Source organism: Canis lupus, chromosome 3 (assembly GCF_011100685.1).
Source record: "Canis lupus familiaris isolate Mischka breed German Shepherd chromosome 3, alternate assembly UU_Cfam_GSD_1.0, whole genome shotgun sequence".
Lineage (NCBI taxonomy): Eukaryota > Metazoa > Chordata > Mammalia > Carnivora > Canidae > Canis > Canis lupus.
This window is the reverse complement of record NC_049224.1, coordinates 2,719,267-2,732,708: the sequence shown is the minus strand read 5'-3', so window position 1 is coordinate 2,732,708 and position 13,442 is coordinate 2,719,267. Positions and strand designations below refer to the sequence as shown.

The window sequence follows — 13,442 nt, the reverse complement described above, 5'->3', positions numbered from 1 at the left end:
GGGCTGCAGGGACCCCGACGCCGCCCCGGCCGCGCGCTCCCGCTCAGCGCTAAGCCGCGGAGGCCTGGGCGCCCGGGTGACCGGCTCGGGCTGGAGGCCAGCGCGCTGCCGCTCGGAGCCGGGCGGGGCGACAGCGAGCGCGGGCACGGCCGCCCCCCGCCCCCCCTCCCCGCGCGCTCCGCGGGCCCCGCCCCCACCCCCCCCCACCCCACCCCAGCCCCCCCTGCGGGGACGCTCGGCCGCCGCGCATCCGCACCAGGTGGGGGGGCGGGGGCGGGGCACTCGGCCTCCCAACCCCTCCCGGCCCCCCCCTCCCCCCCCCCCTCCTCCCCTCCCTCTGCCCCGCCCCCTCCCCGCGGGGACGCTCCGGCCGCCGCGCATCCCTCCAGGTTGGGGGAGGCGGAGACGGGGCACTCGGCCTCCCGCTCCCTCCCCATCCCCTCCCCATCCCCTCCCCATCCCCTCCCCTCCCTCCTCGGCCTCGCCTCTCCCCTCCCCCTCCCCGCGGGGACGCTGCGGCCCCCTGCGCCCCCCGCCCAGGTGGGGACGGGGCACTCGGCCTCCTGCCAGCCCCCCTCCGCCCCCAGCCCGGTCCTGACCCCCCTCCCACTTTGCACCGGGAGGCTCGGGGGCTGTGCAGCCCAGAAGGACCAGCTCCCATCACCTGCCCGACGGTAAATACAACAGCTGTAGTCCCGGGGCCTTCTGCTTAACTTAAACACGGGTAACAGTTGACTGAATCATGCCGTGATGCTCAGTGGTTTCTTCGGCCCGCACACCTCCTTTTTTTTTTTTAATTTTGTTTTTCCCCCCCCTCTCCTGAACGTGTCTGCTTCTCCGGTTACGGTCCTGCTCTCCTCCCACCTTAGTCCCCAACCCAGCCCCCTCCGCCCCACCACGTACCCGCCCGGGGCTCGGGTATATTGATCGCATCCCTCTCCCCAAGAACGAAGAGCCCCACTTCTTTTTTTTTTTTTTTATAGAAAGACTATTTATTTATTTATTTTTTGATAATAAATTTATTTTTTATTGGTGTTCAATTTGCCAACATACAGAATAACACCCTGTGCTTACTTCTTGCGCTGCCCCTGGCAACTGCAAAATCTGCCGAGAACCGGGACTTTTGTGATTAAAACAAATTATCCAAGGTTTACTATGAGAACTTCAGTTACGACGATTTGCTATATAGATATTTTGTGAAATCAAATCTAATTCTCAGCCCACCCTTGTAGTACTGTTGTTTTTTTTGTTTTTTTGTTTTTTTTAATCCAAGAAAGCATTTCCCACTTGGTATTTCTCTGCTTTACACATGTTGCTCTAGAAGCTGTGGCTCTTTTTCCATCCAAGTCTTTCCCTCTTGGAAACACAATTTATATTTTAATCACACTTCCCTAATCTCCCTTTGGGATGTTGCATATTGATCCATTTGGATATACTAATATGTTGGTTAGGGCAAGGTTTCTCAAATTTCAATCTTTTTCATACCATATCTGTGTATACGATTCACAGTATTATTTACTATTTTCTTTAAATAAATGTATTTTTTCTTCAATTTCTTTAAGAGGGGAAACTTTGTAAAAGGACTATGATGGAAAACCCCCATCATCCACCTAGGTTGAAAGTAACCATAAGAAAAGTGGACGAAACAATCTTTTAAATGACAGCTAGAAACTGTTGCCTACTAATGTCTCTGAGCCTAAACTCTAAACCTGTTAAAACAGGGAGGTTACCAAGCATAAGAAGCTTGGTATTGAAGATAAGCATGCAAATGGCATTTTTATTATGATGTAATCAAAAGATAGAAAAATAGAGCTAAAATAGGAATCACTTTCTCGCTATACGAGTCATTGTTTTTAATCTTGCATGCATGTTCCAATTGAAGTCATCCAAGGCATTAGGGTCTATGTTACTCTTTGGGAAACACTGCCATGGAGGCTTAAAGCATGTATTCTAGAATCAAACAGACCATATTCTTATAATAATTCCTGCGTTTATGTCTGTGTGCCTCTGGGCAACCTATCTACCTCTCTGGCCTTGATTTCCAATTTAAATATGGGGAAAGCAATAATGTCTACTCATGAGTCATCGAATACATTAAAAAACCTAATAAAGGTAAAAGCATATCATACCTACCATGTGGTAAGTACTAAATACATATTACCTTATGTATTATTTTATTATGTATAATGTAGAGATAATAATACATATTACTGGCTTATACATATAATTACTACTGATTCCAGACTCAGAAGCACCCCCTAAGGCAACGCGTTGAAGGAGTGGTGTAAAACAGTGGTTCTTAAAGAGTGATCCCCAGACCAACAGCATCAGCATTACCTGGGAACTTTCTCTCTTTTTTTTTTTTTTAATTTTTATTTATTTATGAAAGTCACACAAAGAGAGAGAGAGAGAGGCAGAGACACAGGCAGAGGGAGAAGCAGGCTCCATGCACCGGGAGCCCGACGTGGGATTCGATCCCGGGTCTCCAGGATCGCGCCCTGGGCCAAAGGCAGGCGCCAAACCGCTGCGCCACCCAGGGATCCCTGGGAACTTTCTAAGAATGCACATTCTCAGGTCCATCCTCAGACCTGAATTGGAAACTCTAAATGTGGAGCCCAGCAATCTATAGCCTACTGAGCCTTCCAGGTGATTCAGATGCATGTAAAGTTTTATGACCACAGGTATCATAGACAGAGGACTGACTGGTCAAAGAGTGAGAGGGCCTGAGTTTTAATTATATAGCCTTAAAGTGACATCAGCAAAACAGAGGCATAAGGACCTCTGAAAGTTCTTTTCTCCACTAAAGCAGTAAGAAAACTGGCAAAATTGTCAGAATAAAGGTTTTCCAAATTCTGGATATTAACCAAAGGCTTGCAGCAATCCAGGAAGCATTTATTCAAGAAAACAGCTGGGTCTCTCAGTAAAGCAACAAGCTTTTGTGCTGTTTTGACTTCTTTTAACCTAGTCCCCCCAGTTACGGCTCGGCTATTGCATTGAAAAGCAGCAGCCCACGATCATGGTGAAAACCAGCAGCCGGGCAGCCACCTAATGAAGCCGAGTGAGATTGGACTGCCTTCAAAATCTAATTCTAAGAGAATAATTTCACCGAACTGGTGGTTCCCTGGAAGATCTCACTTGCAAGGCTGTCTTCATTTGACTTGATTCAGAGCCAAACCAGTGCAAAAAGCCTTTTCCCCAGATACATTTGTCAAAAACCGTGAATGAGAGGGAATCGATTAACTTTTCAGTCACCTTAGGCAGTGGAAACAGTTGGGACAAACAACAGATTAACCAAAAAGAGTGAAAAGTTGGAAAATATCTGTAGGAATTTTGAAAAACTCCAACATATAGGAATCTAGAAACCCACACACATTAGAAACCTACACACACGCGCAGGGCTGTGCTAAATTGTGCATAAGATCAGGAAAAACCCAGGGAGGCCTGAAGCATTCACCATATGCTGACCTTGAGGCTCTGTAGAAGCCAAAAATGAAGATTAAGGGAGAGCTGGCAATGCCTGGCCTAGTGTTGAAGCCATGCCCATGCCACAACACACAGAGACCTTCAGTAAACTCTGGGGGACACACTGGTTCCAGACATGTAAGGAAATCTGTCTAATCACAGGCTGAGCACTAAGCTAACCAAGCAGAATCTTTTCATGGCCACACACAACAAAGAATACAGATTTTATGCAGCTAGTTCAGAAAAGTCACCAAACAAGCCAAAAGCAACTGTAACAAACAGCAAAAATGAAACACCCCCAGGAGGAAGAAGAATCTGATTTTCAGAGTCTCCACATTATGCTTTTTAAAATGTCTGGTGTTCAACAAAACCAAAAGTTGGTTCTTCAAAAAGATCAACAAAATTGACAAACCTTTAGCTAGACTGAACAAGAAAAAGAGAGAATACTCAAATTACTAAAACCAGGGGATGTTATTACTAAACTTACAGAAATTTTTTTAAAAATTGTAAGGGAAAACTAAGAACATGTGTGTGCTATCAGATTAGAAAACCTCTGCAAAAATGGATGAATTTCTAGAAAGACACAAACCACAAAAACTGACTCAAGAAGAAATAGAAAATGTAATCTTAGCCTTGTCATTTATGAGCGGAATGACCTTAGTTTACATTGGTCATTCCATTGTCTTGAGCCTAACTTTCTTCAACTAAAAAACCAGATATAATTAAAACTATGCCATCCATTTAAATGAGGTGATAGAGAGGTTATACGAGGTATATATTAGGTTGTTTAAGATACTCTAGCCACTGAAACAACTAAAATCCTTGGGACTCAGTGGTACCTATGCAAGACTATGTAATAAATTAATTTATTATTAAACACCCATTCAGTAGGACAGGCGGGAAGCTCTGCTTCACATTTAGGGACCTGAGCTCAATCATCTTCAATATGTGGCTTTCATTTAAAGTTTGAGTACCACCATCTAGCCGATAGAATAAAGGAAGGGTGGAAGAAAAGAATGTGAAGGATTTCTGAGTTTTTTTATTAGCCTAGCATGGACACAGTTATTAGTGATCATGATGTACCAGCAGGTCACCTTGAACCTGGAAGCTCGGTCTTAAGCTCTGTTAGACTACTCCACTTAGGTTTTGTCTTTCCTAGTAGGATGTAGCCCTTATGCATTGGATGTGGTTCTGACTCTTAGAGTGTTACCTTTTGGGGTCTCAACCGGAGACCTGGGATATTTACTAAGATCTCTGTCTTTTGGCAGGACTTACATTCCTGTCTTTGACTCCCAGACTGCATGACGACTGAAACCTCTCCCTAGTTCTTTATAATCTTCAGTCACTGTTTTCTGCTTGGTTTCTTGGAATCTTGCTCTTTGCCTGCATCATTTAAGAGTCAGCCAATAACTTTAAGGGAATTTATATGAAGATTTTGAGGTTCCTTATTTGCAGTTCCTTCCTTTTGGGGACTTTCCATTCTAGTTTCACCATTTTGGCGACTTTGTACTCTGACCTCTTGTTTCCACCGTGGACTAAGAGAACCAAATTCTGCTTGGACTCTGGTCCTTGATACCACAATTTGATGTATATGCTCAGGGGAAAAGCCAGAGTCACGTGAAGTTCACCTTGGGGTTTAAATTCTCTCAAGAATCACAGGCTGTCAAGTTCTACTTGCTTTGCTAACTCTTCAATGCCTTCAAACATTTGTTTTACGTGTTTCCCCAGTTTTTATAATTGCTTTAAGTGGGAAAGTTAGTCTGATGAAAGTTAACTTGTGTGGTTGCAACCAGAAGTCCACCAAATGGTTGTTTTAAAGTTTGAACAGGGAAATGCATTTCTAATGTAGACTCAATAGTTATCAATATAACTCCTTCCAATCTTAACAAAAGTTCTGATATTTTTCTTCCAAGCAGTTTTATGATATAGGAGCCATTATCCAAAGTTCTGTGCCAGATTTAATTCTCAAGTCTGGTTTAATCTTTACATCTTAGCCTCCATGCTTCTCTTTCAATTTAACAGTGATGACTGTCAGGTTTAGATGGGAAAGCTATATTCTTAAACTGGATTTCCCCCCCTAAATATTAGTCTGAATTGTCCCGTGTCGATCAAAACCTTTCTTAGTCTTTTATTTTTATTTATTTTTTATTATTTTATTTTATTTTTCTTAGTCTTTTATCTACAGTTCAGGGTCTGGTGGAAGTTCATTTTTCCAATCATTTGCAGCCCCCAAATTTCTCTATTTTGCCCCCAAATTTCTCTATTTTATTCCTATTTGCACACAACCATTTCTTGTCTGAGCTCATCTCTTTAATCTCATACTTTGCTAAACAATCGGTAGTAACAAGATACACCTCTAACATTCTGTTTTCAAAACATTTTTCCTGGAGCACTTTGTCCACATCCCACGTTACCACAGTGATAGCTGTTTGTTTAATCAAATGCTTTGAGATTGCATAGCACGGATCTCCATCTTTCCAGCGTCTGAAATCAGTTGCTTCACCACTTGCTGACCAACCGGTAAGCCAGTACTATGAATTTACAGTATTTTGTTACAAAAGGTCATCCTAATTAAGCAACCCTAGGTGATGTAACAGATAAACACTAAACTGTCATGAAACACTCCCTGGAAGTGTATTTCCTGAAGACATAAGGTCCACCTAGTGGTGAAAGAGGTGATGGGGAAAGATTTCTTTTAAAGATTTTAATTAATTTATTATTTCTTTTAAAGATTTTAATTAAATTATTTATTTATTTATTTATTTATTTATTTATTTATTTATTTATTTATTTATGAGAGACACACACAGAGGCAGAGACATAGGCAGAGAGAGAAGCAGATTCCCTATGGGGAGCCCCATGTGGGACTCCATCCTGGGACCCCAGGGTCACGACCTGAGCCAAAGGCAGATACTCAATCACTGAGCCACCCAGTGTCCCGAGGTACTTAAGTGGGATTCAATGACCCATGCTGGCCGAGGAGGAGCTGTCTACAATCATGGGTTCCAAGTTTATGCTGAGAATCCTCACAAATAGTCAAAGAGCTTTGACCAGCCGCATCCTCATTGAAGGAAAAGAACATGAAATAGGTACTTGAAAAAAGAAATTATAAATGCTCCACCAATTACAGCTGGTGACATTATTCATTCTATGATTTCCACCTATGGTTCTCATACTATTGAAACTTTACAAGCAGCATCACCTAGGAACTGAATTCAAATTTTCACATTGTATCCTAGTCTTACTGAGTCAGAAACATGGGGAGTGGGGTCCAGCACTGTGGTTAATGAACCCACCGGGGGATTCTAAATCAGGCTAGGATTTGAGAACCACTGGGTGTCTGCACATCAACATAGGACTGAGAAGCAGGTGTGGTGATTGATAAGATGTTGGTTCTCTCCTTTCCCAGAGAAACTAAATGGCGTTATATGGTAGCTGTTTTTGTGTAAAAGTTTAATCCTAAAACGAGCGTGGGGCCATACTATGATGGACGATAATGACTGGCTTCTTCAGCCTTCAGCCTTTATTACAACCTTCTAACATATCCCTCTATGTTGGAGAAATTAGAACCTTTAGAACTTCGCTTAGATCCTGTAGCTGCTACAGTTACGGGTGTGATTTGGAGTCTGCCAATTCCACGTCCATGGGAGATTTGCAAGGCGAAAATGAGGGTCTTAAGTCAATGCCACTCTTCTACCATTTTGGTTATTTCTGCTGCAAACTCAGGTTGGAGGAATTGGAAGGATCACTGTGAGCTGTGAAAAGATACTGGTGCCTGGTCTAGAATTCTGTGGATCGTGGTGGAAGTGATGGGGTTCTGGAGCTGGGGTTACAGTGATAGTTTCCTTGGATCACCCAGCAGCTGTTGGTGCTGTGTTTCTGCTGATGGCAAGAACAGATGCTCTCTCGGTGGCCCACTTTTTCGGTGTGGTTTGGGAGATCATTCTTGGATGCCCAGATTAAATCTTATTTCATCAGTTCAACCAGCCATTTTATATAATGCAATAAATCTTTTGTTCTGCTTAAACTTGCAAAAGTGTATTAAGTTTTCTGAAACTGATTATGAATAATAACAACAATGGATGACCTGCTTTTTTTTTTCTCTCTGGAAGCTTTTAGCACATTTTCTGTATAATTTTTGCTCTAAAATTTTGTAACAATTTGTTCTAAATGTGGGTTTATTTTGATTCATCTGTTTAGGCATTAAGTAAAATTTTTTTCTGTATAAATATAGAACTCAATCTTTGAGCCCAGAGAAATTTTTCTATATTATTAGATTGCTAATTTCTTCCCCTCTCTTTTCTTTGCGTTTTAGATAGCTTGCAATTCTTTTCTCTAACCTTTTCATCCTCTCTAGTTTTCTTCAGTTTTCCTAGAGTTTTTAGACTTTAATTCTTTACATTGAACTATTTTTTTCAGCCATCATATTTTTAATTTCTAAGTTTTCTCTCTCCTTTAGGCCATACTGCCCTTATTTTTTTGGATATAATCTTTTCTTGAATCTTCCCAAAGTTTCTCTCCCTCCCCAGTTTTACTGAAGTATGACTGACAAATGAAATTATACATATTTAAGGTATACAATGTGATGTTTCGCTATATATACACATTGTAAAATGATGATCACAGTCAAGCTTTTTAACATTTTCATCACATCATACAGTTACCTTTTCTTTCTTTCTTTTTTTTTTTTTTTTTTGAGATATACCCTCTCAGCAGATTTAAAGTATGCAATAAATTATTGTCAACTATAGTCACCATGCTTAGGTCTCTGGAACTTATTTATATTAAAATTAAAAATTTGCACCTTATGACAAATTTACCCTGATTCTTTCACCCTGATAACCACCATCCTGCTCTTGGTTACTATGAATTGATTTTTGAGTTTCCATATATAAGTGAGATCACACAGTATTTGTCTTTCTGTATCTAGCTAATTTCACTTAGAATAATGTCCTCTAGGATCATCCATGTTGTATAAAAGGCAGGGTTTCTACGGTGCTTTTTAAGATTCTTTATTTATTTATTAGAGAGAGAGAGAGAGAGAGAGGCAGAGACACAGGCAGTGGGAGAAGCAGGCTCCATGCAGGGAGCCTGCTGCGGGACTCGATCCTGGGACTCCAGGATCACACCCTGAGCCGAAGGCAGATGCTTTAACCGCTGAGCGACACAGGAGTCCCAGGATTTCTATATTTTTAAAGCAAAATAATATTCCATTTTTCAGAGGTACTCATTCACTATGTTCTCACTTTCCCCAATGGGAGAAATTGTAGATTTAAAAGGTCTCTTTTGGCCCTGAGCTGTGCTGCCTTGGGGAGGGATGTCATCGGTAAAGTTTCTTCTTAACCTCTTAAACGCACACATTCTTGGATTTTTTGCTCCATTGTCTCCCCTGGACTCCTAGACTCCTACCAAGGTACTCTGATCTATGGGTGGTTGTCAAAAATCAGTGTTCTGTGGAGGAAAGATAAAACTCCTAATACTGCCATCTTACTGAGCCCAAAGATTCTAATTAGAGGTTTATGTTGTTTTTAAAGTTCCCTTCCATTCTTTGAAGTATCTCTATTTCCTTCAGTGTTATCTACAGTATTTTTAAATCAATATTCTTTTCGTAACACAAGCTTTCTTCATGTGCACGATAACCCTTGATTTGTGCTCTGGCTTGAAAGTAATAAGTAAATTATAAGTTCAATGAATGTGAATGGGTGTTGTCGAGGGGAAGAGCTCACCTTGAGGAGCACTAGCTGTTTTGCTGAGAGAATTGTCAATACTAAAATGCTAAAATTTTGCACCCTGTTTCTTCAGGGTAATAGGGGGAGAGAGGAAAAATAAAACAAGATGAAATCAAAGAGGGAGGTGAACCATAAGAGACTCTTAATCATAGGAAACAAAGTGAGGGTGACTGGAGGGGTAGGGATGGGGGGATGGGGTAACTGGGTGATAGTAAGGTGGGCACGTGATGTCATGAGCACTGGGTGTTATGTGCAACTGATGAATCACTGACCTCTACCTCTGAAACCAATAATACATTATATGTTAATTAATTGAATTTCCATAAAATTTAAAAAACACATAGTTAACCTTTTTGTCTTGGAGAGAAATACTTGACTATTTTATTTATCTTCATTCTGTAGCTTTCATATAGACCCTACACTGTGCAATACAGTAGCCATTAGCCACATGTGGCTACTGAGCACCTGTTTTTGGCACTTCTGAATTAAGGTGCGCAGCAGTGTAAAGTACACAGCAGATTATAAAGATATAGTTCAATACAAAGGAAAATATCTCAAAAATTGTTAAACTTTTATATCGGTTACACGTTGAAATCCTATTTTCCATACCAGTGCCTAGTTTTCTGAAATATCAAATATCTCTGAGATTAAGTTTGCTCCTTTCCCACCTCAACTTTAATAATTCTTTCCAAGTATCCTTGAGTATTTAGCTTTTTTTCCTGCCTGGCTCCAATCAGTTAATTCTTGCATTTGATCTCTGTTTTCTAAAAATTTTGAGATCTCACATGTGCTATATCCTTCCTCCAATTATTTTTATAATTTATGACTTACACTTTTAAATTTCTTGATTATTACTTTCATGTAGATTCAGGAGGAAGAGGAGATAACATACTGGCTCAAACATACTCTTTGATGCAATAGACCATTCCAGCCTAGAGGACATCCTGTGGATCATACACCTGGGTATGCCTTTAGCATTGCCTGGCACAGAGCACGAAATATAGTGGAGTTTACATTCCTAACAATTCTCATACTTGTAAAGGGAAGTATATACAGTTCAACAGAAATCGATAGATCCTATTTTCTTATGACGGGGACTGTATCAGTTAAGATTGTAATTCACCAAAACTAGTTAACTAAGGGGAAAAAAAGAAAATTATGGAAAAAATATTGGGTAACTGTAGAGACATGTAGAGAAGACTGGAGAAGCAAGCTTGGGAAACCGGTGAGAACAGAGGCTGGGCATGCAGAATCACAGCCTGAGGCATGTGAAATAACCAGGCTGGGGAGGAACTGCTATGACCCCACTGAGCACGGATGATACAGCCTACAGCAGCACAGGATGGTGCTTGTGGCGATTCTGCAGTCAGAACTGGCTGCTGTTGCTGACAAACAAATTCTTCCCTGACTGCTTCTTTATAGCTACTAGCTCCTGAGTCAAAGTCCCTAGAGAGGGCACCTGGTTAACTGGAGCCCCAGTCATGTGCCAGTGGAGAGTAGGAAAGCAAATACCTGACATTTCTGTGTCTACAATGGGAAGCTCTGCCTCCCCTTAAGATATATATAGTAGGGAATTCCTCAAATAGGAAGGAGGTTAAGATTGGGGCAGCCAAAAGAAAAGACAGAGGCTTCAAAAGAAATGACACTTCAGAGCCCACAGCCAAAGTTTGGAACCAACATTCGGAACCAACATTCAGTATAACTTTTGGAAATGTGAATGTTTAGATACCTTTAGAAAATACATTCTTCTAAGTCTAATAGTTGCAAAATGAACAAACAGGCTTTGAGATCTACAACACTGTCACACAATTAGTGAAAAGATACAAAAAATCTGAAGGTTTAGAAGGGAGAGCTGATACCAACTGGTTCAGCTTCCTACTTAATGCGGAAGTCCTTCCCCAAGATCCATTTCAACATTTATAGTATTGGGGGAGCTCATTGAAATAGGGTTTCATTTCAATTCTAAATTGTCAGAAGTGGAATATTAGAAATTTTCTCCTTTTTTTTTGTTTTTTTAGAAATTTTCTCCTTAAATTAGATGAAAATTTTCTTCTTATAACATTTGCCCATGAGACTTAGAACTGATGACTCTAGTTACTCAGAATAGAGCAGAGTAGTTAAGAGTAGTTAAAAGTTTTAACTACTGGGGTAAGACCAATATTTGACCTCGGTTTTGTTTCCTAGTAGCTGAAAGACCTCTTTACTTCTTGTCTTCTACATCTAAAAAATGAGATTGTAACAGCACTTAAGCTAAAGAGTTATTGTAAAGTATAAGGAGATAATTTAGTGCTTAAATCAGTAATCAGCACATAGTGAGCATTCAATAAATTTAAGTGATGATGATCATGAGATTGATTGATTGATGACAAAAGCCATTTTGAAATCGGAAACCAGCTGCCATGGAAATTTAGAATGATATTGGAGAAAGAACAGTGACTTGTTGTGAGATTTCAGTTGTAATCCTGATTCCTCTACTGATTAATTCCATAACCTAAAAAACGTTATCATATTATTCTTTTTTGCAAAATGAAATATTTGGACTATTATCTTAATAAGATCCTTTTCATCTCTAAATTTCTGAAATTCTATATACACTTATGTCATCTATTTTTATTGCTGAGCATTACCAGTTTCATCAACTGTACCTCATATATCTTGATCAACAGATTCACCATAACCTCTATCTTTTCCTCAGCAATGCATGTCCGTATTCAGGCTTCTATTTTATTAGCAAGTTTGTTTCTTCTACGAAATTCTTATCCATATTTAAAAAATTGAAAACAGAGCATATGGCTATACATACAAAATATAACAATATAAAGCTATGAACCATATGGCTTGCATTAACTCTTTATGAAAAGAAAGTAATCTTACAGAAGCAAAATTTGACAATTGGCGTTGTAATGTTTTATTTTTATTTTAGTTTTCAAAAATATTTTATTTATTCATTTTAGAGATGGAGAGAGGAGGAGTTCGAGTGGGGAGGAGTGGAGGGGGAGAGAGAGGGAGAAAGAATCCGAAACAGATTCCACACTGAGTGCAGAGCTCAACACAGGTCTCCATTCCGCAACCATGAGATCATGACCCAAACCAAAACCGAGAGTTGGAGGTTTAATAGTTTGAGCCACCCAGGCATCCCCATTAGGTTTTATTTATTTATTTATTTATTTTAATTTTTTAATTATTTATTCATGATAGTCATAGAGAGAGGAGAGAGAGGCAGAGACACAGGCAGAGGGAGAAGCGGGCTCCATGCCAGGAGCCCGACGTGGGACTTGATCCCGGGACTCCGGGATCGCGCCCTGGGCCAAAGACAGGGGCCAAACCGCTGAGCCACCCAGGGATCCCCTCCCATTAGGTTTTAAATAGAGGTCTCAGATTCCTTGATATATATGTGTATGTATTTACATGTTTGATTCCACTCATCTTTAAACTCTATGAGGACAAGATAACTATCTACTTTGTTCACCACTGTACCCTGGTATTTAGCAGAGTATACATGCGTGTACACACACGCATGCACACACACACACACACGATAAATTGAAAACACGCATTTGGTCAACCCTAACTCCACCTCTAAGCAAAGACTGGCATTTTCCTCCTCAAGTGCTGATCTTGCTTTGGGGGATTCTGAATGGCACTTCAAAAAAAAAAAAATGCTGCTATGTGTTTTGCTAAATTAATTTAATCCAACCTTTTCAGCCATCACCAAACCTTCAAAAAGTCAATGTTGCATGGACTTCCTATTACCAAAAGTTTGGAAATGTTGACTTAGAGCTGGGAATAAGTAGCCAGAAATTGCTCTTGTAGAATACCCCCTAATTTTGTTTTGGAGAGAGACTAAGTGTGGATGAGGACACTGAGAAAGAGAGATATTTTGGACCACAGGGCCATCATTACACAGATAATATTCAGCTTTATTCAGCCATACATCTCCCTTTCCTCTAGCCCAGATGGTGAAATGACTCATCTATTCCACTGGCCAGAAAAACAAGGCAGATAGAAGAGCTGTTATAATCCAGATAAAAATGGATGATGTTCAGAAGCAAGGGGAAAATATTTCTAGGTAATGATGATGGTACATTGGTAGTACTTGTTAATACTTTACATTCCTTTTCAGATTCGCAGCTTGAGTTTCACATTACTTCTAGGATTCCTCAGGAGTTCTGACCAGGAGTTCTTTTTATCTTCATCATGTATGTAAGTTGCAACATTTTTTTTTTAATTTTTATTTATTTATGATAATCA

General features: G+C 40.5%; 1 long non-coding RNA gene across 11 annotated transcripts in view; it reads left to right on the top strand.

Annotated features, from left to right (window-relative positions):
* The first annotated feature begins 527 nt into the window (after positions 1–527).
* The window catches only part of LOC102155937, a 48,206-nt gene continuing 35,291 nt past the window's right edge, over positions 528–13,442 (top strand). For 10 of the 11 annotated variants that reach the window (XR_005356539.1, XR_005356531.1, XR_005356532.1 and 7 more), the window contains exons 1-3: positions 528–674; positions 10,057–10,154; positions 13,315–13,394. This is a non-coding gene — a long non-coding RNA (uncharacterized LOC102155937). Of the gene's footprint in view, positions 675–5,852; positions 5,983–10,056; positions 10,155–13,314; positions 13,395–13,442 lie in introns of all 11 variants that reach the window. The other variant, XR_005356535.1, reaches the window with a different exon arrangement.